Source organism: Chenopodium album, chromosome 14 (genome assembly GCF_948465745.1).
Source record: "Chenopodium album chromosome 14, dcCheAlbu1.1, whole genome shotgun sequence".
Classification (NCBI taxonomy): domain Eukaryota; kingdom Viridiplantae; phylum Streptophyta; class Magnoliopsida; order Caryophyllales; family Amaranthaceae; genus Chenopodium; species Chenopodium album.
In genome coordinates, this window is record NC_137847.1 from 24,223,479 (window position 1) to 24,246,165 (window position 22,687).

General features: G+C 39.8%; 1 long non-coding RNA gene across 1 annotated transcript; it reads left to right on the forward strand.

The window, feature by feature from the left end:
• The first annotated feature begins 1,285 nt into the window (after positions 1-1,285).
• LOC145579099 (uncharacterized) lies at positions 1,286-5,089 on the forward strand. The gene is made up of 2 exons (XR_014099018.1): positions 1,286-1,473; positions 4,619-5,089. It is a non-coding gene; the product is annotated as an uncharacterized LOC145579099 (long non-coding RNA).
• The last annotated feature ends 17,598 nt before the right edge of the window (positions 5,090-22,687 follow it).

Consider the following 22,687-nt stretch of genomic DNA (forward strand, 5'->3'; position numbering starts at 1 on the left):
TTAGGTTCAATTATCGGGCCAAGTTCGGGTCTGGTCAAATTCGGATTGGGTTGAGTTCAGGTCAGGTCAATCTTTGTGTATGTCGATGTAGAAATTTGACCAATAATATAAGTATTATAATTATCAAAGTATAAAGTACAACAATTGAATTTTAATAATATATTCGTTAGACAATTCCAACAGCACTATATACCCAGACTATATTGTTTCATATGTATGATCACTATCATTGAATTGTTCAAAATTCAAATTAGATTAAGTGAATAGTGGAAAAAAATTCAACGTAACACTTAAAAGAAGAAGTTAAGAGTAATGGTAATAATAACAATAACAATAACTAGTGTTCTTAATCAAATGGAACTCTTTATGAATTACGAGTCCTAAATTACACGCACATTTCTACAGTATTATACACACAGTACTATACTATTTAATTTAGGTTAATTTCGATAAGTGTTTATTCGGGTAAAGTAATTAAGCCCTAAATCAGTTAGGTCATTTTGAGTATTTGTTAATTTTGGATCGGGTCATTTCGAGTATAATTCAGGTCATTTCGGATTTCGGGTCCGTTCGGGTCAATCAATTTGGGTCAAAATCGGGTCGGGTCACTTCGGGTTTTGGGTCACTTCGGGTTGGGTCACTTCGGATATCGGGTCTAGTCAATTCAGGTATCGGGTCAACTTCGAGTCGGGTTAATTCGGGTCGGGTCAATTCGGGTATCAGGTCAAAGTCGAGTCAACTCCACTTTGGGTCGGGTTTGTGTTTGGGTTAATTTCGGGTCTACGTTTTCGGGTCAATTTCGAGTCACGGGTCGAGTCATTTAGGTCGGGTCAGGATTGCCAACTATATCCAACTTTTCATTTGTCTTATCTACTAATTACTTTTTAGGCAATATGTTATTAAACTTCCCCAATATTTATAATACTTCGTACGTTCTCCCTCCGTCCTTATTGATAGTCCTTTATGACCAATTTTAAGTCTCAAAATGATAGTTCCACTTGCGTTTTTCAAGTAACATTAATATTATTTTTTTTTTACCAAAATTCCCTCCAATTTGCAACAAATATTTGTGCAAATTTAACTTTTCCATGTAAATTTTGTTTTTTCATTTATTTTTATTACTTTTTCTCTTTACTTTTTTGCATACCCAATATAAATTTAATTTTTTAATTTACTTTTACTATTTTGATTTATGTTTATTAATTTCTGTAAAAATTACCCATTGTGGACTAAACAAGGGACGGAGAGAGTAATTATTTTTTGACGGCAACTATCAAAGCATTATTATCCATTCATTAATTTGACCAAAAATAAGAGGCTTTGAAACCCACCATAAAAGGCAAAAATAGGAATAAAAGCGAAATTCTAGAAAATTCTTTCAGACAAAGACATCGTGCTTGAATTGTCAAACAAAAGTCTTTATCGTCTCCTTCTTCTCTTCATTCTCTGCAATTTACAACCATCTTACAAAAGGTGCGTTCACCCATCTCTCTCCCACTTTTTTTTTTTTTTTTTTTTTTTTTTTTTTTTTTTTTTTTTAATTTATATATTTTCCAAAAATTTTTGGTCGAATTGTTAATTTTCTTGCTATTTTTGATGTTATTGAAATCGTAAAATCGATCGCCTGCTGCAAATTTTATTAGGATTATAGATAAGAATAGTTAAAGAACGAATAATCGATTGTGATTGATATCTTGCTGCTCTATTCTTGGGGTTTGATATAATATTTAAGGGTTTTAAGATTGATTGATTGATTGGGGTTTTGCTGGAAAAAGATGCGAATTTTTGGAAAGATAAACTTAATTTTAGTGATTTTTTTTAATTGATGGTTTCATAGTATGATATTATTATTAGGTTTAATTAATGTTTATATCTCAATTTTATGATGTGGGTCTGTTGGTATATGATCTACAGTGGTTTAATATTGATGTGTTGTTTGTTTCTCAAGTTTGAGTGGGGGCATATGAATTTTGTTTGTTTGTTTGGATTTTTTGATGAATTGAGTAAAAAGTTTAGCAGGTCGTTTTCGTCGAAAAAGTTATCAATAATTGATAGGGTTCATTCTAGATTTAGTCATGGACTAAGATCAAGGTAGTAGAAATAAGGTATTGAGACACTATTGTAGGTTTTTTTAACATTCATTGGGTGATTTTCATAGAAATGGTTGGAAAAGTTATAAATTCCAAGAGTACGTCACTTTTTGCTAATATTCCCTACATACTGTCCACGTCATCAACAATTTTTTTTTTATTTTTTTATTTTTATTTTTTTTTAACTATTTTACAACAAAACCGCTAATTGAAAACTAAAAACCAAAAACAGGAAACAAGAAAAAAATGTTTTCACTTTTTTGTTGTCAGTTTTCAAAATTATCATGATTTTAATAAGTCTAAATATTTTTTGATCCATTATGTAACATATGTAATATACTTTTAAAAAACAAAAAACTAAAAAACAGAAAACCACAGCGATGCCAAACGGACCCTGAATTAGCGGTTTTATATAAAAAAAAACCGCTAATGGGTTCGTTTGGCATTGCTGTGGTTTTCTGTTTTTTGGTTTTTTGTTATATGAAAGTATATGATATATGCCACATAATGAATCAAAAATTATATAAACTTATTAAAATCATAATATTTTTGAAAACTGGCAACAAAAAAGTGGAAACTCCTTTTTCTTGTTTCCTGTTTTTGGTTTTTAGTTTTGAAAAAAACAGAAAACTGAAAACAAAAAATGATGCCAAACAAGCTCTAAATTAGCGGTTTCATTTATTTTCTTTCGTGTACATGAATTTCAAGTAAGTAAACCGGTAATAAATCCGCTAATTCAATTAGCGGTTTTACTTTTAAAAAAAAATATAAATCAATTTTTATGGTGACATGGACGGTAGGTAGGGAATATTTACAAAAACTAACATAATCTTGGAATTTATAACTTTTCTAACAATATTGATGGAAATCACTCACGTTCATTTACTCCTATTTTTAGTTGAATTTGGGTTTTAGATCATTGCTTGATGTGGAGGAAGATCTTGATTGATTTCTTTGGCGTTACGGCTCCTGACTCTCCTCAATTGTATTTCCTTTTCATGAGCAAATTGATCGACTTTCTGTGAAAGAATTTTTGATGAACATGGACAAAATATACACCATTGCAAACTTGGATGTACTTATGGATTGCCTAGCCTAGGTCTAACCGTCTAAGAGTGGAGGAATAAGAATTATTTTCCAGGATCAGTTAAAATAGTATGTATTTTGGTCAAATTGTTTATAAAAAAATTGTAAAAGTAATTGCTCAGTATTAATTTTACTAAAATTTCCCCCAAATTGATCATTTTTTTTTACTACCATGGATACATTATTACATTTACACTTTCTTTTGAGTGTGATTTTTGTCACTATTGTTTGTTCTATTCTGTGTTTAGCTTGATTAGTTCCCAAGTGGCACAAGTAATGGCCTATTGGCAATAATTATTTGTGCTTCCACAATCTGAGGTGGTGGAGAATTAGATGGTTTACTTAGTGATTTTGTAGTGTGCCATTACTAGAATTAAGTTTGTAGTGCCAGCTTGTGCGGGTTCATGAACATTTGCTATAAGGCTGGCCTATTCTGGTATTTGTGAAGACAGTGAATTGATTATCAACAGGTACTTGGGATTAAGGTCTTTTCCTTAGATAGTTAGGCTTGGCAATTATGGTAATAAAGGGTGCCACTCTTTACTTTTGCTTGTGGTTTAACTTAGTTTTTGATTGGTGGTTATTTAAAGCTGATAAAAACTATTTTGAACTGTTTCTATAAGAGTTTGTGCAGGTAATTTGATTTGATCTTTGTTTTTATATATTTTTTAAAACAATGATTTACTCTGGTTGATTTATCTTGGTATTGTGGTTATTATAATTATGAAGTTGTTGGTGATTCTGCTTGCTTTACTTGAATCATCCATTTTGAATGTTCTTGTACAAAATTAGCCTCATATACTTACACAGGCAAGTGTGAAACATACAAAGTAGTCTTTGCTGGTTCTTGATTGTTGTAGAACATGCATAAAGCTCAGATATACAAAGTAGTCATTTTTTTTTATTTTTTTTTTTATTTTTTATCTTATCAGCCAAGTGCTTAACGTCTTTAAGTTACTAGGTATCTGAGCTTGTACTTTATTGCTCTGCATGTAAGTCCCCTCTTTGTGATCCACTTTTATCAGTTCAATTATTTCAGAAGTTCTTTGCAAAGTGTGTTACCTGATTGAACTCCTAGAAGAATAATAGGTTTGTGAAAATTGTAATTAATAGTTATGCAGTTATGTTATTTATTATTATCCTATAAGTTGAATCGGCCTCTTTGCTACCTGCGGAAGATATCTGTGATCCCAGTAATCACTATTGCTTTCATTGTTTCCTTTGAGATTTTTAGTGCATTAGTTAATGTATAAAGAAATTATAATAATAATAAATGAAAAAAAGTATAGGGGTGTTGCAATTGTATTGTGTAGAATATCTTCAATCTGTATGAAATGAGAGTGTTTATCTTCATTTAACCTGATGTACACTTTCCATAGTTGAATTTGATTTTGTGTTGAACTTATTCAATGATTGATTTTGATCTTTCCTGTTTTGTTCAGGAAGTAAAACAGACTGTGTATGGCTGAAAACCCATCACTTGGCAAGGAGGTTTCTTTGGATCTGGCCAGAGAATTGCTTATTGCAATTTCTGAGTCTCTACCAGAAAAACTCGAGTCCGAGTCTCTACCTGATATTCTCAGTTCCGAATCGGGCAAGGAACCTACAAATGATCATGGTGCTGCTTTGGTGACAGGTGCGGATAAAGAAGAAGAGCTTAGGTCAGAGTTGATCTCGATCTCGTATGTACCTTCACCGGAGAAGATTGCACTTCCAGCAAATGGTCATCTATGAATGATATATTGACAGCACAGATGATGTGTATTATATCTTGTTGGAAAGATATAGTTTACTGCTTTAGCTTTCTTTGACTAAGTCTTGAAAGTTTGACCATTAGACATGTACGTTATGTGTTATTGAAAGTTGTGTATGATTTGTGTGATATGATAAGATTGTTACATTTGATTTGGTTCTTTTTTGTTATACTTGTATATAATTGCGATAATGCGATTCTGGTAAAAGTTCTTGGAAATTAATTATTTATTTGCTACTGGAAATGCTTCTTTATCTCGGTCTTCTCTTCAAAAATTGAAGTAACTTAGTAACCTATACACAATGAAAATGCAAAAGAAAAATTTGACCTCTAGATGAATAAAGATAATATTTGTTTTGGGTATTTTTGTCCCTCGGGAGAGTTACAGCTCGAAGACTGGTGTAGTGACGCCTGTACCTGCAAAATAACGGAGACTTTGGGTGGTTGGAGCTCCGCTTTCGACAATCAAGTTAGAACGTGTTGGAGAATATGAAAAGGTGCGGAAAGTAGAGAGAGATCTTCTCGGATCAACCTAGATTTGGTGGGCTGCGTCGTTTTGCGGCTTTCTCGGGAATTGGCCTTGAAGGCCGCAATTCCAGCTGATATCCGAGGCTGACACGTGTCAGCTGGTGAGCGGCCCATGTGGGCTTGTCTAGGCTTGACACGTGTCCCTCTCTGATTTGTCCACGTGTGTAGGGTTATTTTACCCTAAACATTTGCCCCTCACAGGGGTGACGTGGCAGGCTACGTTGCGCCTGTGACACGAGTCGTCCTGTGAGTGGTGGACAGTAAAAAGACTGTTCACCTTCTAGGGTGTGACGGGGATGTCCCCCGTTTTACCCCTCTATAAATAAGGATTTACCTCCCTCTTTCCTCTCACTTGTTTGACTTATTTTTACTTCTTAGAGAGAGAAATAGGGATTTCTAGAGAGAGAGACTTTGCCCCCGCCTGCAGCTAGTATTTGAAGCTTCCGTCTGCGTTTTAGAAGAACACAACCGGTCACCGTCTGAGGCTGTTTTCAGATTTTCAAAGCTTAAGATAAAGGTAACCGCCTCTACCCTCTTCCAGCTTTTTATACTTTTTCCGTTTGTGTGCATAGATTTCCAAAATAGAAAAGGGCTCTTCATCGACACACACGACACTGCCTAGGTCATTCAGCCGGTCTCCTGGTACGGTTGACTCTAGAACCGGGGGTGCCCTTTCTAGACATTTGGACCTGCTTTGCTCATCCCCAAATCCCTTCGTCTCTGTGTCTATGCAGGACACAATGGCTAGAATCAAGTAGACGGCCACCAGGCCTAGGAGGCGGTGTGCTCGGAAAGTGCCCGCCGATAAAGTTACTCCGGATGAGGAGTACGAGGGATCGGAGGAGCAAGTAGGTTCTTCTTCAAGTGGCACCCCTTCTACCCCAAGTGACACAACCTTTAGGGAGTCAGGCGACGAGGATGCTGCCTCTTCCCAAGGCTCAGATGAAGAGGAGTCAGGCGGTGGAGAGGCCGCTGAACGATCCAGATTAGAAGCTCGGGCTCTGACCAAGGGGATGTTGCGTCTGACTATCAGCAGCCGCCTAGGGGGCAAGCCTTGCTGGATCCTTTAGAAATGGGCATGCTTCCTAAGCACATTGCTACCTTTAGAGGTAGCTTTCGAGCGTTCATAGATGCACATCCCATAGGGGAAGGCTGGCAGATAGAGGTCCCGCCTGTGGAGGCAACGATTTCTTGGAAAGATGACATCGAAAACGCCGATAATTGTTTCGGCTGCTATGAGGCCGTGATTAGAGCCGGTTTTCGTTTCCCTCTCCACAGGGGGATTAAAGAGATTTTGAAGGGGTACGAGTATGGCGTCTGGCAACTCACCCCAAATTCAAGGATAAATATATTAAGTTACATCGCCGCCTGCGAGTTTCAAAATATCGAGCCACGTTTTGCAGCCATTGCTCATATGCACTATATGAGCTGAGCGCCAGGCGGGTATGGGGCATGGTACACATTGACCACCCATCCGCAATATCTGATGACCTTGGATAAACCGTCCAAGTGGACCGACTGGAAGGAGAAGTTTTACTTGATCTCCTCGCCCAAGTTGGGACATAACAGGTTCTTACGCTGGTACAATAAAGACTCGGCTTTACTTGGAAAAAAGTGCGCCCTTCCTCGCATTCCGTCAAGGGCTTATGAGCAAATAATGGAGCCCAAATTTTTTGAAACTATGACTGAGCCCTTGGGTGATGGGACCCATATAATTGTTCCTAAGAATTGGATATCCCATTCGAATTTTTTAAAGGATGAGGCCTTCCTTTCCGCCTGCGGTCTTTGCACCATGTTCCCATAGGGTAGATTCACTATACATCCGGCAATTCTGCCGCCTCTATTGATGCACTAACCGTTTTATTGGTTTATTTAACTAATTGTTTTCTTGATTTTTTGCAGAAGAAGCGCTGAACATGGTGGAACCAAACAAGATGCCTGCTAAGTGTGCTGTCTTGCTGAGAAATGAGCAACTGCTGGAGAAGAAGGCCACCTTAGAGGCCAAGGAATCTAAGAAGAGCGGGGTAAAGCCGCCTGCCATGCTTCCTAGATTTTAGTTTTAACTTAATTATTCGCCGGCTGTAACCCTTTTTCTTCATTTGCAGAGTGGGAATAGATCCATTCCATGCTCCATTACCAAGTTGTTCAAATGGCCGGGGGATAAGCTGACAAAGAACCCGGCTAAGACAGTGAAGAAGAATTCTTCACAATCAAACCCTTCAGCCAACCCAGATCATCCTACAACCGGGGGTAAAAGCCCGGCTGTGCTGAAGGCTCTGAGTGAGAGCTCGGAGCGCGCTTCTGGAAAAATGCCGGATGCCTCTACGGCATCGAAGGGTGGCGAGCCACGCAATGTTGCTGTCGGCGTTGCAACGGCTGAAGGGGGAGAGTCTTCTCAGCCTTAGACCCAAGGTAAGACTCGTATTGAACTCCCTTGGCTGCTTGACTACATGCGAGTCAAGACTCGAGTCAGCCCCTCTGGAGGTTCGATCAGCAGCCAGCAGAAAATGAATACCGCCTTTGCTGCTTTCTCACCAAGTACTTCTTTTGGTGCAGATGCTACCTTAGAGCCGCCTGATGTCCAGGCGTTTTCCAAGAGGATGGTTAGGTCTCTGACTCGATCAGAGAAAAGCTCAGTGCCTGATCTGTAGGTAGTGGACTTTGACCGGATCTAGGGCTTGCTGGCTGAGGTAACTCATAGTTCAATTCAAACTTCATTCTTTTCTTTTTACATTCAAGTGCTTAACTTGCGGTCTACATCCCTTTAGGCAATGCTAAGGGTAGACGGGCTAAGGGCCCCCTTTAGGCGGAAACAAGACGAGGTAAACGATGCTAATCAAAGGGCCACTGAATCTCTTAATTCTGCTGAATACAATAAAATAATGTGTGATATAGAAATTAAAGCAGTGGAGTTGAAACAGGAGGGGCTGGTAAAGAGTCTGACGGCTGCAGCTGACGCCACCAACGCCAAGGCCTCCAACCTTGAGTTGGAGTTGAAGAACGCCAAATCTGACCTTGTCGCATTGGGGGAGGCGGACAAGGAGAATGCTCATTTGAGGGAGGATGCTAGCTGGCTTAGGCTGGAGATTGTTCAAATGAGGAACAATCATCAAGAAGAGCTCTCTAAGGAGTAAAGCCGGTTGGTGGCAGAGAACGAGCGGGACACTAAAGCCTGCCTAAAGCTTGCCTGGAAACTTCTCCACCCGGCTGTGGACTTCGAGTATTTCAAACTGAGGTACGATTACGCCACAGCGGTGTATGATGCCGAAGTCTTGAAGGAGCAGGCCCTGCCTCCCTTTAAAGAGTGGGCCTTGGATCAAGGCTTTGAGGTTTCGGATGGAGAAGAAGAGGAGGGGGAGGACCAAGCTGATCAGGTCCCAACTGGAGTCCTCCTTGAGCAGAATGAAGCCGACCTCACTGCTGGCCAAGACCAGCTGGAGCAGGTTCAACAACAGTAATTCAGCCATCCCTGTAGTATTCTGCGACAACATGCCATTTTTTTATTTTCTCCGGCCTGTGAGCCATGTATTTCTGTATTTATCGACTAAGGGGTCGGGTTGACAATCTTAACCTTTGCTTTTTCTCCGGATGTATATCCGGCTAACAATATCACCCGGCCTTTTGGCCGGTTTTGAATTAATGAAGTTTGTCGACTGAGTCTGTTTGTTCAATTTGCTTTAATTTTTGCACTTAAATTTTTGCATACATACTTGAATTTCTATAATTTTTGCCTAACTCTTTTAATAGCATGCGACATTCAATAAGCCAGCTGCACTTGCCCCTGGCGGCTGTGTGGTTGGGTTCAGTACTTCCCTGATTGATTGACTTGGGAACTTTTAATGCTTTAAAGAGTATGAGATGTTCTTAAGTCAATCAATCACAATAGTGATTGCCCCAAACCAAGTACACAGCCGTCCACATATTCAAGCAGGTAGCCGTCAGCCCAAGCGGAGAAGTAGTTATACTACACTTCTTCTCCTCCGCCTAACACTTCATGAAGCAGGAGGCAAATGGCCGCCTGACAATGGCCCCCAAACGGCTCAAGAACCGTTTGGGGTACCTATAATCCATTGTACTTTTTCCGTCTATCACATTGGGTGAACTTGTACAATGTTTGAAAAATAATCTAAGTTAGAACTTCGGTCGATCACCGGCTGGTGTCTTTAAACATCCGGCTTTCATAGACTTGGTCGTTCTTTAGATTATTTGTGTCAGACGAGTTGACCAATTAGGTCGTTCAATTTTTGTCGTCTGCATGAGTTGATAGAGCACTTGGTTACCCGGATGGGAAATACTCTCTACGAAGATTCCACCCGGATGGGCGTCGCCGGACACCTTACTCATGTTGGAGCAGACGAATTTATAAAATAAGTATTATCCGGCCATTGACCTTATTTTTTGAACATTGATTTAGCCGCTAAGTTTTTAACGTAGTTTAATTTTATCATTGTCAGTTGACCGTCTGTGCATTGCACAGGCGGTATTATAACACTACGCATGTATATATAAGAATTAAATAACAAGTTTGAAAACAAAAAGCAACCTTTTCATTAATAAGCTTTTTATTTACAAAAGTTTACAAATCTCAAAAGTAGTACTTTTTCAAGTTTAAATTCCAACTTCTAGGCAGCCGCCTGCTGTCTAGAGTTTTCAGGCGGTAGGTGCCGTCTCTTACTTCTTCATAGATCCGGTAGAGGCCTTCCCAATTAGGAGTTAGCTTTCCATGCTCATTGGCCCTACCGGTTGCCTCCATTTTTCGTTACACAAAGTCCCCAACTTTCAAGGGCCATTTGTGTACTCGTTTGTTATAGGCACGCATCATTCTCAGACGGTAAATCTCATGGCGCAAGGCGGCATTGCCCCTGCGTTCCGGGAGAGAGTCCAATGCTAGTCGCATGGCCTCTTAGTTTGCCTCTTCATCGTATAGCATGACTCGTAGAGTCGGCTTATAATGCTCGATGGGCAAGACGGATTCAGCACCGTATACCATGAGAAATGGGGTTTCACCAGTTGCCCCTTTTTTAGTTGTCCGGATGGCCCATAAGACATGAATTAGCTCTTCAGCCCACAACCCACCGGCTCTTTCAATTTTCTTCTTGATGTCGTCTGAGATAAGCTTGTTGAAGGCTTCAACTTGGCCGTTTGCTAGGGGTCGGCCGACTGATGCGAAAAATTGTGAGATCCCTTGATCTCCCAACCAAGTCTTGAGTTGAGGCGTCTCAAACTAAGGGCCATTATCGAACACCATAGACATAGGTACCCCGTACCGGGTGATGATGTTCTTTTAAATGAAAGAGATGACATCCTTTGTCTTGATGCCCTTGACCGCCTCTGCCTCAACCCACTTGGTGAAATAATCCATAGCCACCAGAATATAACGCTTTCCGCCTGGTGCATGTGTATAAGGACCTAAGATGTCCACTTGTCACACTTTTTTACCATTTCCATGGCGTTTGACTCAAGAGTGGGCCAGGTGTAACCTTGCCGCTTGGTCCTGACAGCCAGGGATCTGCCGCCTATGTGAGAGGCGCAATATCCTGAGTGCAACTCTTCGAGTATTTCTTTCCCCTTTTCTAGGGTAACACACTTCAACAAAGGTTTTAGGAAACCCGCCTTGAAGAGCTCTCCGTTTCTCATCTCGAAGTTTGCAGCAGGTTTCTTTAGTACGGCTGCCTCCTGAAGTGAATTAGGAAGCGTACCGTCTGTCAAATATGCCTGGTTGCCATCCATCCAGGTAGAGCTTCGGTCAAGTACTCCAATGGGCTCTTCATCAGATATACTCCATTTTTCTATAACCTCCCAGAAGACTGACCGAGGCGTATCACAGGAGGCGGAGGATGCCAATTTCGACAGAGCATCCGCTTGGTTGTTTTCAGACCTGGGCACTTGACTTAGATGGAATTTTTCAAATGTCCCAGCCTCAGCTTTGACCGCCTGAAGGTATTTGATCATAGCCGGATGGGTGGCTTCATAGTCAACATGGTATTGGCTAACGACCATATGAGAGTCAGAGTAGGTGTCAATTTTTGTCGCCCCTGCCGCCTTGCACATGCGGATGCCGGCTAGCAGGGCTTCATATTCTGCCTCATTGTTTGAGGCTTGGAACTTGAACCGTAGTGCGTACTCATATTTGTCCCCCTCAGGAGACTGACAGATTACGCCTGCACTACAGCCGTTCATAGTAGAGCTCCCGTCTACATACACCTTCCAAACTCGATCAAGGTTGTCCGGAGCAACCGGCCTTGTCATTTCGACAATGAAGTCGGCAAATGCCTGACCCTTCACTGCCTTTCTTGGTTCGTAGATGATTTCAAGACTTTGTATTTCAATAGCCCACTTGAGCATTCTGCCGGATGACTCCAGGGTTGTCATTTGCCGCTTGAGAGGTTGGTCTGTGTAGATCCACTACTACAAAATGAGTGCTTTCTCAACGCTGGACCCTCGACGCTGGGCAAGGAGCGTCAACGAGTAATTATACTATGCGTGTTTTGTCGACGCTTTTCAGCGTCAAAATTAATTTTCGACTCTAAAAAGCGTCGAGATCATCTAGCACGTGACCACACGTGAATAAAAAAACCCAAGATTGTAGAATTTAGGGAAATATTAAACAGTTGAACATCAACACAAACCTTAACTATTTTCCTTTCTTTCATTCAGAATACAAATCTACTCATAGAACCATGGATTTCAATCTCAGATCTTCCTCTCCGAGTCAATTTCGAATGAGGTACTACGAAATTTTCGACTCTCTTGAATCAATTTCGAATTGAGGTACATAAATTTCAAGTTTAGATCTTCATCCTCTCTAATTTAATTTCGAATTAATAAACATCAATTTACAATTCAGTTCTTCATCTCTCTCTGAATCAATTTCACATTGAGGTATACAGTTTCAAATCCAGATCTTCATCTACATATGAAATCAGTTTCGTCCCTCTGTCGAAAATATTGAGGTACACCCTTTCTTTTTTGGATTCAATTTTTTTTTACAGTTTTGTAGATTTGTTTATCAATTTGTTTTTTATTTTAAAAATGTTCCAAAATTAAGGTCATTTATGAGCCTTGATTCATGAACAATAGAGATAATAGGATTTCCTTACATATTATTATGTTTTTTTCTTTTTTTTTTTTGTTACTATTTTAATTTAATTTTTGAAAAATTAGCCTTTTGTTATTCTGCAGTTGACGCACAATTTTGATGAGTTTATTTCTATTTGAAGCACAATTTTGATGAGCTTAGTGCTTTTTGAAGTACAATTTTGTCAAGGTGTCTTCTTTTATATACCGGTAGCTGGTACGATAAATCGATAATACAAATAGTTAATGATAATTAAAAATCGTACAATATTTGGTGAATAACTTCATTTATTATACGGAATACAAAGTTCGATAATACAAAAATTGTACAATAGTTTATAATGTAAATATGTAATAATGTAATTATTATTGTTCGTCTTCGTCTTCTTGTGGTTCAAGTTCATTGGCCAATTGAGTTGATTGAGAAGTATGAGAACTAAAAGAAGTCGACGTTCCTTCATCGTTGTCGTTTTGTGCATAAGTACGATCTTGAGAACGAGTTTTGGCATCCAACCAATCCTTGAAGCAAACACACATTTCAAGTGTTTCGGGTTTTAGTCTTGTTCTTGTATCGTCTAAAACCCGTCCCGACGTACTAAAAGCTCTTTCGGAGGCAACGGAGGAGACTTGGATAGCAAAAATATCACAAGCCATTGCCGACAAAATTGGATGTTTCATGGTTTGTGATTTCCACCAATCAAGGATGTCGAGGCCAAACTTCTCTTCATCGTCCATGCCTTTCATGAAGTCGTAACTTAGGTATATTTGCAACTCCGAAACATCGCTTTGTGTTCTCCTAGTTGATGATGATTCCGTACCTGAAAACTTGGACATCATGTTAGCAGCTTGTGCAAATAAACCTTTGGCTCGTTTACTTACGTTTTTGGATGTTTAAGAAGGGGCAAATCGAGACACGGTTCCATATTTATTTTCATAAACTCTATATAAAGAGAAAAACTCATTAGTCACCTTATTTTTAAAAGTTTCAACATCATCTTCAAAATTCATGTTACTATAATAAATATCAATTAATAAAAACTTGTCATCATATATTTGCCTAGGATCTAAAATAGAAGCAGAAATATAAATCATAGGAATATTAGTGTAATATTTACGCCATTTTTCCTCCATATATGGAAGATATCCATGATAATCATGTTGTGATCGGTGTTTGGCAAAACGTTGTGCAAGTAAACATGCATTGCTAAGAAAAGAATGGGAATAAGGATTATATACAGAAGAAAAACAATGTGTCATACTATATAGTAATTGTAAAAACTGCATATATTTTTCACAATTAGCCCAATTATCTTCTAGTAAAGCACATTGTGGAAATTTCATATTATAAAAAAGTGTTAAATGAACCTTATACTCGATTGCCTGACTCAACATTTCATAGGTGGAGTTCCACCTAGTTGGACAATCCGGTGCTATTTTTATAGTCTTTATCCTTTGTTGCCTGCAAAAACCTTTCCATTCTTGATATCTCAAGTTAGAGCTATTAATAGACATAATAGCATTCCTTATTTTGTGATAAAATGGACCAAAGCTTGTGTTCCATCCTTCACACACAAGTTAAGAACATGACAAATGCATCTAATATGAAGTGCTTCTCCATCTAATACTAAATCGGTCAATTGGGGTTTAACCAAATTCGCATTATATGTCATAGAAGTTGCATTATCGTAAGTCATAGACATGATTTTATCCCTAAGACTATATGCATCAATGGCTTCCATTAAATGATGAGAAATGTTAAGACCGTTATAAGGGTAATCAAGCATTTTAAAATGAATGATGCGTTTTTGTAACAACCAATCATTATCTAACCAATGACAAATAACACATAAATAGTGAAGTCTGTATCCACTATCCCATGCATCGGCAGTTAAAGAAACTCTATTAGGAAGATTAGCCAATTCATTTACTAATTTCAATTTATACTCTTGATAATTCTTCATGGCAGCAGATCGAACGGTTTTTTGGGAGATTTTTTTTGTGTTTGGGTTGTAGTGCTCGGTTAATGTAGTTATTAAAGGCATCATTTTCGGCGAAAAGAAAAGGTTGTTCGGCATGTACAATCATTCTCCCAAGTTCATCTCTATCTCTCTCATAACTGTAAATGAAGCCTTGTGGATGGAATTGAGAAATTTTAGGTTGGGTTGGATCATTAGATGGTCCACCACATCTTTTTTAATGTCTACTAAGGTGTCCCGTCCCTCCCTTGGTATCGGCCGAGAAAATTTTACTACAAGTCCGACACCGGGCTTTGGTTTCATTTTTACTCAATTGATAATGTTCCCAAACGTCACTCTTTCGGTTGGTTTGAGCAAATTCATCTTCGGTACACCACTCTAATATGTTAGGATTTTGGGTGTTAGGCATTTGGGTGGATTGTTCACTCGACCCGGAGGCTTGTGTTTGGCTACCTTGGTTACTAGGAATAGAAAAGTCATGTTGTGATCCGTATAAATGAGGTGAGAATTGGGTTTGTTGAAATCCCGAACTAGGCATAGTCCAAGGAGCCATATCATCCATTTGTTCGTGCCCTTCCGTGGTTTGGGGATGAAAGAAAGGGGTGGAAGTGTTTGGAAAGGCCATGTTAGGGGAGGGAAAGGTGTTAGGGGGGGTATTGAAGTGTTTGGGTTTGGTGATTCCCTACGTTTTGACTTGGCTTTTCTAGAGGAGGAGGAAGTGTTCGGGTTTGATGCCATGATATTTAATAATAATAACAACAACAATAATAATACAAATAACAAATTAACAATAACAATAATAATAACAATTAACAACAATAATAATAACAATAGCAATAAGAATTAGTAAGTAGTTTTTATATAAATTAAGTTTTCAAAAATAATTATAATAATAGTAGATTACTTGGGTCAATGAGATCCCAGGTAAAAGAGGATAGGAACGACGTTGTCCTAAGCCCAAGTCCCGCCTTAGACAGATTTCACTAACAATTTAAATTATCCACAATAAAAATATAAAGTAGTTTTTATATAATTAAGTTGTTCTAACTTCCAAGAAAACAATAATAACAATAATAACAACAACAGTAACAATAACAACAACAACAACAACAACAACAACAACAACAACAATAACAATAACAATAACAAATTAAAATAAAGTTGAGTTAGATCTTACAATGACGCTTCAATTGCTTTCCCAAATTTATAATTTCCCGAACTTATAATTTCCCGAATTTATAATTTCTCGAGTGTAAATATAAGATTTTTTTTTTTTTTTTTTTTTTTTTTTTTTTTTTTTTTGTAGTAGACTAACAATAGTAAAAATGTAAAATTTATAAGAGAGTAGGAATTTTTTTTTCTTTGCACAAAAGAGAAAGAGAGTAAGATTGTAGGAATTAGAGAATAAGAAAATTAGAGAATAAGAGAGAAGAGATGAGTTGATGAATTGTGAAAATTTTTGAGGAAGAAATAGGGTATTTATAGGGATTTTGGGTGGGAAAAATGGCCAAAAACTAGCCGTTTTAGAGTTGTTGGAAAACGGCTTCTTCTAACAGCTAGTTGGCACGGGCCGTGCTGTGCTGTGCCGTGCCCGGGCGTGGCACGTGCCTTGCTAGCGGGCCGGCCCACGTGCCGAGCACCGTGCCGCCCGCCGTGCCCGTGCCAAATCTGGAATTTGTGTTCACGACACGGCCCACGGGCCACAGGTGGGCCGCCGTGCCGGCGTTGTGCCGGGTTCGTGCCAGCACGTCCCTTTCCCACCTTTATGCATACCTCAAAGAGGTCTTTTGAGGGTTGGAATGTGGTTAGGCTAAAGGTTGAAGAAGAAAGGGGATAAAGGCTCAATATCCTAGATAAGCCCCCAAGGTGTGCAGCCTTGCATTTGAATCTTCGTATTTGTATGCTTAAGGTTTCCTCACTTTTGAACTCTCTTTCTTTTGTTTATAATTTTTTTTTGCTCTTTTTTTTTTCTTTTTTTTTTTCAAATTCAAATCCTTTTTTATAAGCGTGGGCAATCTCAATCATGCGGTCTATCACTCACTTGGCATTCATGTTTCTCAGGCATGGTACTGAGAACTCGATAAGAGACGCAATCTGAGACGTGTTCTTATCCAAGATACCTTCATATCAAAGATATTGGAACACTTGCCCTTTTGTACGCTTTTATCTTTTTGCTTTTTTGAGGTCTAAATAAAATCACTCAAGCTTTTGTATTTAGAATTTGCATAAGTTGCACACTATCCCATCCCAAGGTTAGGTAGATGTGGGTTGAAAAAAGAAAGGTCTATCGTTAGACGGGGCTCAAAATGGTTTATCAAGAAAGGATTTATATGTGAAAGGTGAAGATGATATGATATGGCTACAAGGGGTGCCTCAAATTATTAGTATACCTTGTGCTTAGTCCAGCGTTTTTATTTTATTTTTAATGCAATGCAATGATCATATGCAAGGAATAAATGCTCATTTTATTAAAAGGAAAAAGAAAAAACCTACAAAATAAAATCTAAGGAAAATAAAAAGTGCCTATGCTAGACTTATTGGGGAAAGAAGGAATAAAGAAAAGAAAAAAAAGGTCATGAAATCTTGTCGTTAAAGCCCGCCTTGTGTCTTGTGCTTTATCATCAATCGGCCTTCTTGCCAGCTTGATTGGAGGCATGCGAAGCTTGTTATTATCCATCAAATATTGGATGGCTTCCTTTAGCTTCCAACAACTCTCGGTAGTATGTCCTCTACCTTGATGGTACTTGCAACGAGCGTTAGAATCCCAGTTGGGTGACCTGTTTTCGGGTGATGGATCTTGATGAGGTCCAATAGGAGTGATGAGTCCTTTGACATGGAGTCGATCGAAAGCGGTGTCGTAGTTCATCCCAATAGGGGTGAATTCTTTCCTTAGTTTCTTCTTAGGTTTTTTATTATCCATGGCTAAGACTTCATTGAGGTCAAAGGTACTAACATTGTTACTAGAGTAGGTGTTTTCGGAAGAAGAAGGATTGTCATTCTTCTTTCCTTTCTAGCCACTGTTATTACTATGGTTAGTAGCTTTCTGTTTTGCTAGGTCGTCTTCAATATCAATACCTATGTCATAGACAACTTTGAAAGTGATTAAATTGCATTGATATTTTAGGTGCCTTTGGTACTTGTCTTAGAGGTTCTTGATGAACGTCCTCACAGATTCCTTTTTAGTAGGGACTTCAATCATCTTAGCGGAAGTCTCCCTCCACTTGTTGAAGAAAGAAGTAAATCCTTCATTCTCCTTTTGCTTCAACATTTCATGTTCTCTATGATCAATTTCAACCTGAACGTTGCACTTGTATCTATCTATGAAAGCATTTATTATGGCATCCCAAGAAGAGGTCTTCTCTTCTTCAAGGGAAAAGAACCATTGTTGACAAAAGGTTTCTAGAGATAGTGAGAACAAAGTGTGGAAAACCTTCCTATCAATCCCCTTAATGTTCATTATAGTTTTAAAGGCTCTTAAGTGGAAGTAAGGGTTGTCAGTTGGCTTGAATTTAGGGATATCATTGGCATTGAACTTTTGCGGAAGAAGTTCCTTGTCCACCGAGACCCCTTATGAGCTAATTCCTTGATACTTATAATCATTGGAAACTTGCTTAAGGCTTTCTTCCATGCGCTCAAGTATTCGTTGCTTGCTAGGATCGTTAACTTGAAGGACGAGAGTCTTCACCATCTTAGTGAGATTGTTCATGTTTTGCCTCAACTCATCAACTTCTTGTTTGGAAGCCATTAGTACGAACTTTTTCATGTATCTGATGGGCTTATAGAAGAGTAGAACTTGAACGAAGGTGTTGTCCTTAATTAAGCGCCCTTCTCTTCTTGACCAAGTACTGCGGAAAAGGAAGTTATGGATACTTTTTGTTAATTGTTTGACTCAAAATCGATTCATCATGCATAGATAGAGAAAGATAATGGAAGAATGAGGGGAATGATATGTATGAATGTAGAGAGTGGAAACATGATGTAGATGGAGAGACATGGAAGCATTAGGAATAGAATGGACCCTTAACTCAAATGACGGAAAAAATCGATTCATGCATGAACCTAAGACATGGTCATGGTGACATATATACAAAGTGTGTGAATACGTGTGGGTGTAAGCGACATGTGAAGAGTTGTGTCATGACCATGTGACTAGACTATGTGACTAGACTCAAACAAAGACTAAGTTAAGACCTCACGTATGTGCACTAAACTGGACAGTCTGTGGTATTTTAGTCATAACTTTTTATCTGTGACTCCAAATTGGACGAAACCAACTCCAAATGAAAGATAAAACTTGGGGATACAGAACATTCACAACAACAAGTCATAGACTGATCCATAGGTTGTAAGACTCGTAACTCTTCCTAGAAATCCGGCTATGACCAAAAAAAGTTGACGCTTGGGCAGTATACGGGAATAAAAATCCGGGTTGACTCAAAGGAACTATGACTTGATTTAAGACATATTTATTGGTTCAAATAATTAATCAATTAATTAAGAAAAATCCTTTAGTCATTGTTTAGTTTATTTAAGCATATTTATGATCACAAGTCAAACCAAACGGTTAGTTTAGTCACATAATAAGTATGCACAAGTAAGAGATGTATAAGTAGTCAAGTAGTCACAATATGATGCAATGAGTTTGTAACCTAACCATGGCTCTAGTTCTTTAAATTTCAAGGATAAGGGTTAGTCAAAGAGGGTCCATGGTTATGAGTCCGGATGCACCGCGCGGAAGTCTTACCTTTGGAAGGGTTGACGCGTGTGGATGGGACCCCGCGAGTTAAACTTGCTTCCACGGTTTGGTGAATTCACAGACTCGGATGTACCCTTAGTTACTATGAGCGTTCAATTGGGTAGATGGAGCGTGAATCCCAAGAGGGTTATGGCCATATGTAGAACACATATGGGTTCAGAAAAGTGGGAAAAACTCAATCAGGAAGTAAAATCGAGCAAACAGTACTAGAAATGGTCAAAACAAAGAAGGTAGATTTTTGCCTCGGTATTGGAAGAACATGGCGCGAGCAACAGGGCCTGTCGCCAGATGATGACCCTGTCGCCAAACGAAATTGTTGTCGCACGGCGACAGAGCCACGCATGGCGCTGGCACTGTTTTCTCGGCGCGGGTTCCTACATGCCTCAGCAGCTTTCTGTTCTTTGAATTTTTTCAGTTTTTTGCAGCGTTTTTTCGATTCTAGTTGTGAAAGATATTTCCTAAATTTCCTACGTGTAAAAAATCCTATGTTTTTGACGCATTAAGGATGGTCTATCCAATGCAGACCTTTTTTATGCTTATGCCAATAATGTCAATCAAAATTACGCACATGAATATTTAGAACTTTTCGAGTTCATCCAATCATTTTAAATCATTGCCAAAATAAATTTTAGGAATTAAAATAGAAATCCTCCCCATTAGAGTCGCCAAAAACTGTAGGGAATATTTCAAGCATCCCAAACTTGAGCCCCACTGTGATCATACACTTAAGTATGGTAGCGTCCAAAGGGAAGGAAGCTAGAGTAAAACAGTCGCCAACAAGTTTTAGGAACTTGTAAACCGTTCACAGGGTGAAGGTTACGCCTGTTTAGGGTAAGAATACCCCTTACACGTGGTGCAATCCCGTAGTGACACGTGACCCAATCAAAGGGCGACACATGTCCCTATGGGGAGATGACACGTGTCAAAGCTCAAAAGAGAACCTGAAATGAGAGAAAAAGGGCTTTTCTTACATCAGAGCCCAAATCCCGAAATTACTGTAGAAAGCTGCAAAACGGCGCCCCCATCTGACACGTGCCGTCACCTGATTGTGCAGCCAATCAGGACACGAAAATTTAGGGCACAAACCCTAAAGGAGCACAAATTTCCACCATTATAAATACTCTAATCATTTTTGATGGGAGGGGTGGATTGTGACATAACATTAAATAGAGCACCAAATAGCTCCAGCTTCTCTCTACTTTCTCTCTCTAGCTTTTCCGACTTCCAGTTACTACCTTGACCATCGGAGGCGAATACTCCGTCACCGAAATATTCTTGTTTTGCAGGAGTCCAAAGCTTGCTACCAGGAGTGCATGACCAGTGTCCCGAGAGATCCCAAAAACCCCAAAACAGTGCGCCGTCTGTGGGGATACTCGTCCACAATGGCAATAGACGGTCAGACACCTAATGTCGGCCCTAGCCCTGGTCAGGACGGCCATGTAGAGGATATAGCCACAATAATCAACTTTAGTGACCCTTTGATCGCCTCATTCCATGAGGCCGAGGATCTACCAGTTATTGCTGCTTCCCTAAAGATCGCTCTGAACAGGCTTCGAAAGGAGTTGGAGGAAAAGAGGCCATCCACCTCCGACAGCTGTCCGGAAGGATGGAGGATGGCACTTAAAGAAGAAATCAGAGCAAGGAAACTAACGCTGAAGATGCTGGAAATACCCCTTTCCACCGGCCACATGGCAGGTCTCTTAGGGTGCCACGAACGAATCTATCAAGGCTCCTTGAGAGAACGCGGTCAGCTGGGGGCAGACCAGACAGCCTCAAAGGGAGGATCCTGAGCCGTCTCGACGCTGAAGAGACGTAAAGGAGTACATCCGGCACAAGCAACGGGAACGGGCAGCTCAATCGGACACGGCCTCTACTCCCACGATGCCGGATGAGCTCTCTAATCACTCTCTTTCCCAAGACACCAGCTCGGCCAGGACCAGCAGGAGCCAAGCTGCTCGTACTCTAACTCCCATTCCCGTTCAGCCAATTCAACCAGCCCCATATCAGATTCCCTAGAATTTAAATGCTTTTCTGCCGTATAACCTCAATGTCCTCGGACAGTATGGGCAATTTACCCAACCGATCGACCAGGTGCCGTATCTGGGCGGACAGGCTGGCCAACCTCATCCCATTGATTGGAAAATGCGCTTACTGAATCTTGGAGATAAGCCGCCTCCGTTTTCTTAAGAGATCCTTAGCTCTCCTCTGCCTGCGAAGGTGAACCTGATGTACTTGCAATGTGTTGATGACGCCACTTGGTGCAGGTGCTTCCCGGCCACTCTCAAGGGAGTGGCGCAGGATTGGTTCAACAGCCTTCTGGTCGGGTGCATCAATTGTTTCACTACTTTAAGTATGCTGTTTGTTGGAAACTTTTCATACAACATTCCCCCCTAGGAAGACCAGTCTTAACTTGGCTATAATTGTCCAAGGAAAGAATGAGGGGTTGCGTTCCTACGTCCAGAGATTTAACTAAGAAAAAGCCCAGATTCATAATCTTCCGAATGAAATGGCCTACTTAAAATTTCTCCGGGGATTAAGGCATAATGGTTTTAAGTTCGATTTGGTCAGAAAAAAGGTTCGGACATACGCAGGAGTTCTGCGGGAAGCCGAGGCCTACATAGATGCAGCTGATTTTTGTTCGCTCACCAAAGCAGAGCAGCTGGCCAAGGGAGCTGAGAAGAAGCCATCTTCTCAACAAGACTCGGTCCGGAAGAAAAAGGAAGGAAACAAATGAAAAGAAGTTTGGGTGGAGGATGATCAGCAACCAAAGTCAAAGAAGGTTAAGACGTACGAGCCGCAGTATGAGTTCACCAAGGACTGTTACTCAATCTTGATGGAGATTAAGGATAAGTTTGAGTTCGAGAAGCCCAAGCCAATGAGAGGCTCAGCCCAGTATCGCAACAAGAACAGATATTGTCATTACCACAAGGACGTGGGACATGACACGAACGATTACATTAATTTGAAGTGACTTTGGGATAAGCTGGCCGAGAAGGGCATGCTGAACTCATATGTTTTGAAGTTGAAGCTTACTAACACTCGGACAGAGAACAAATCTGAGAAGAAAAAGCAAACGCAAACTGAAAAAGGAGATGATGGAAACAGTACAGTTTATGGTTTGGTCGCCGTGATATCAGGCGGCTTTGCTGCAGGCGGCCTTACTATGAAGGGCATCAATCAGGATGCTTGGAAATTCGGCAAAGTAATGAATGCCGAGGGGGTTAAAGTTGAACCCTTCCCAGAGGTGACGGCCAGTGAGGCCAACCGAGGGGAGGTCTAGGTCTTGCATAACGACCCCATGGTGTTTATCATAAAGATAGACAATCTAAAAGTCGGCCGGATTCTTATAGATTTGGTCACCTTTTGGTAGGGTTTGGGGGAAACATCATTCACCCAGTCGGACAAATAGACTTGCCCGTCC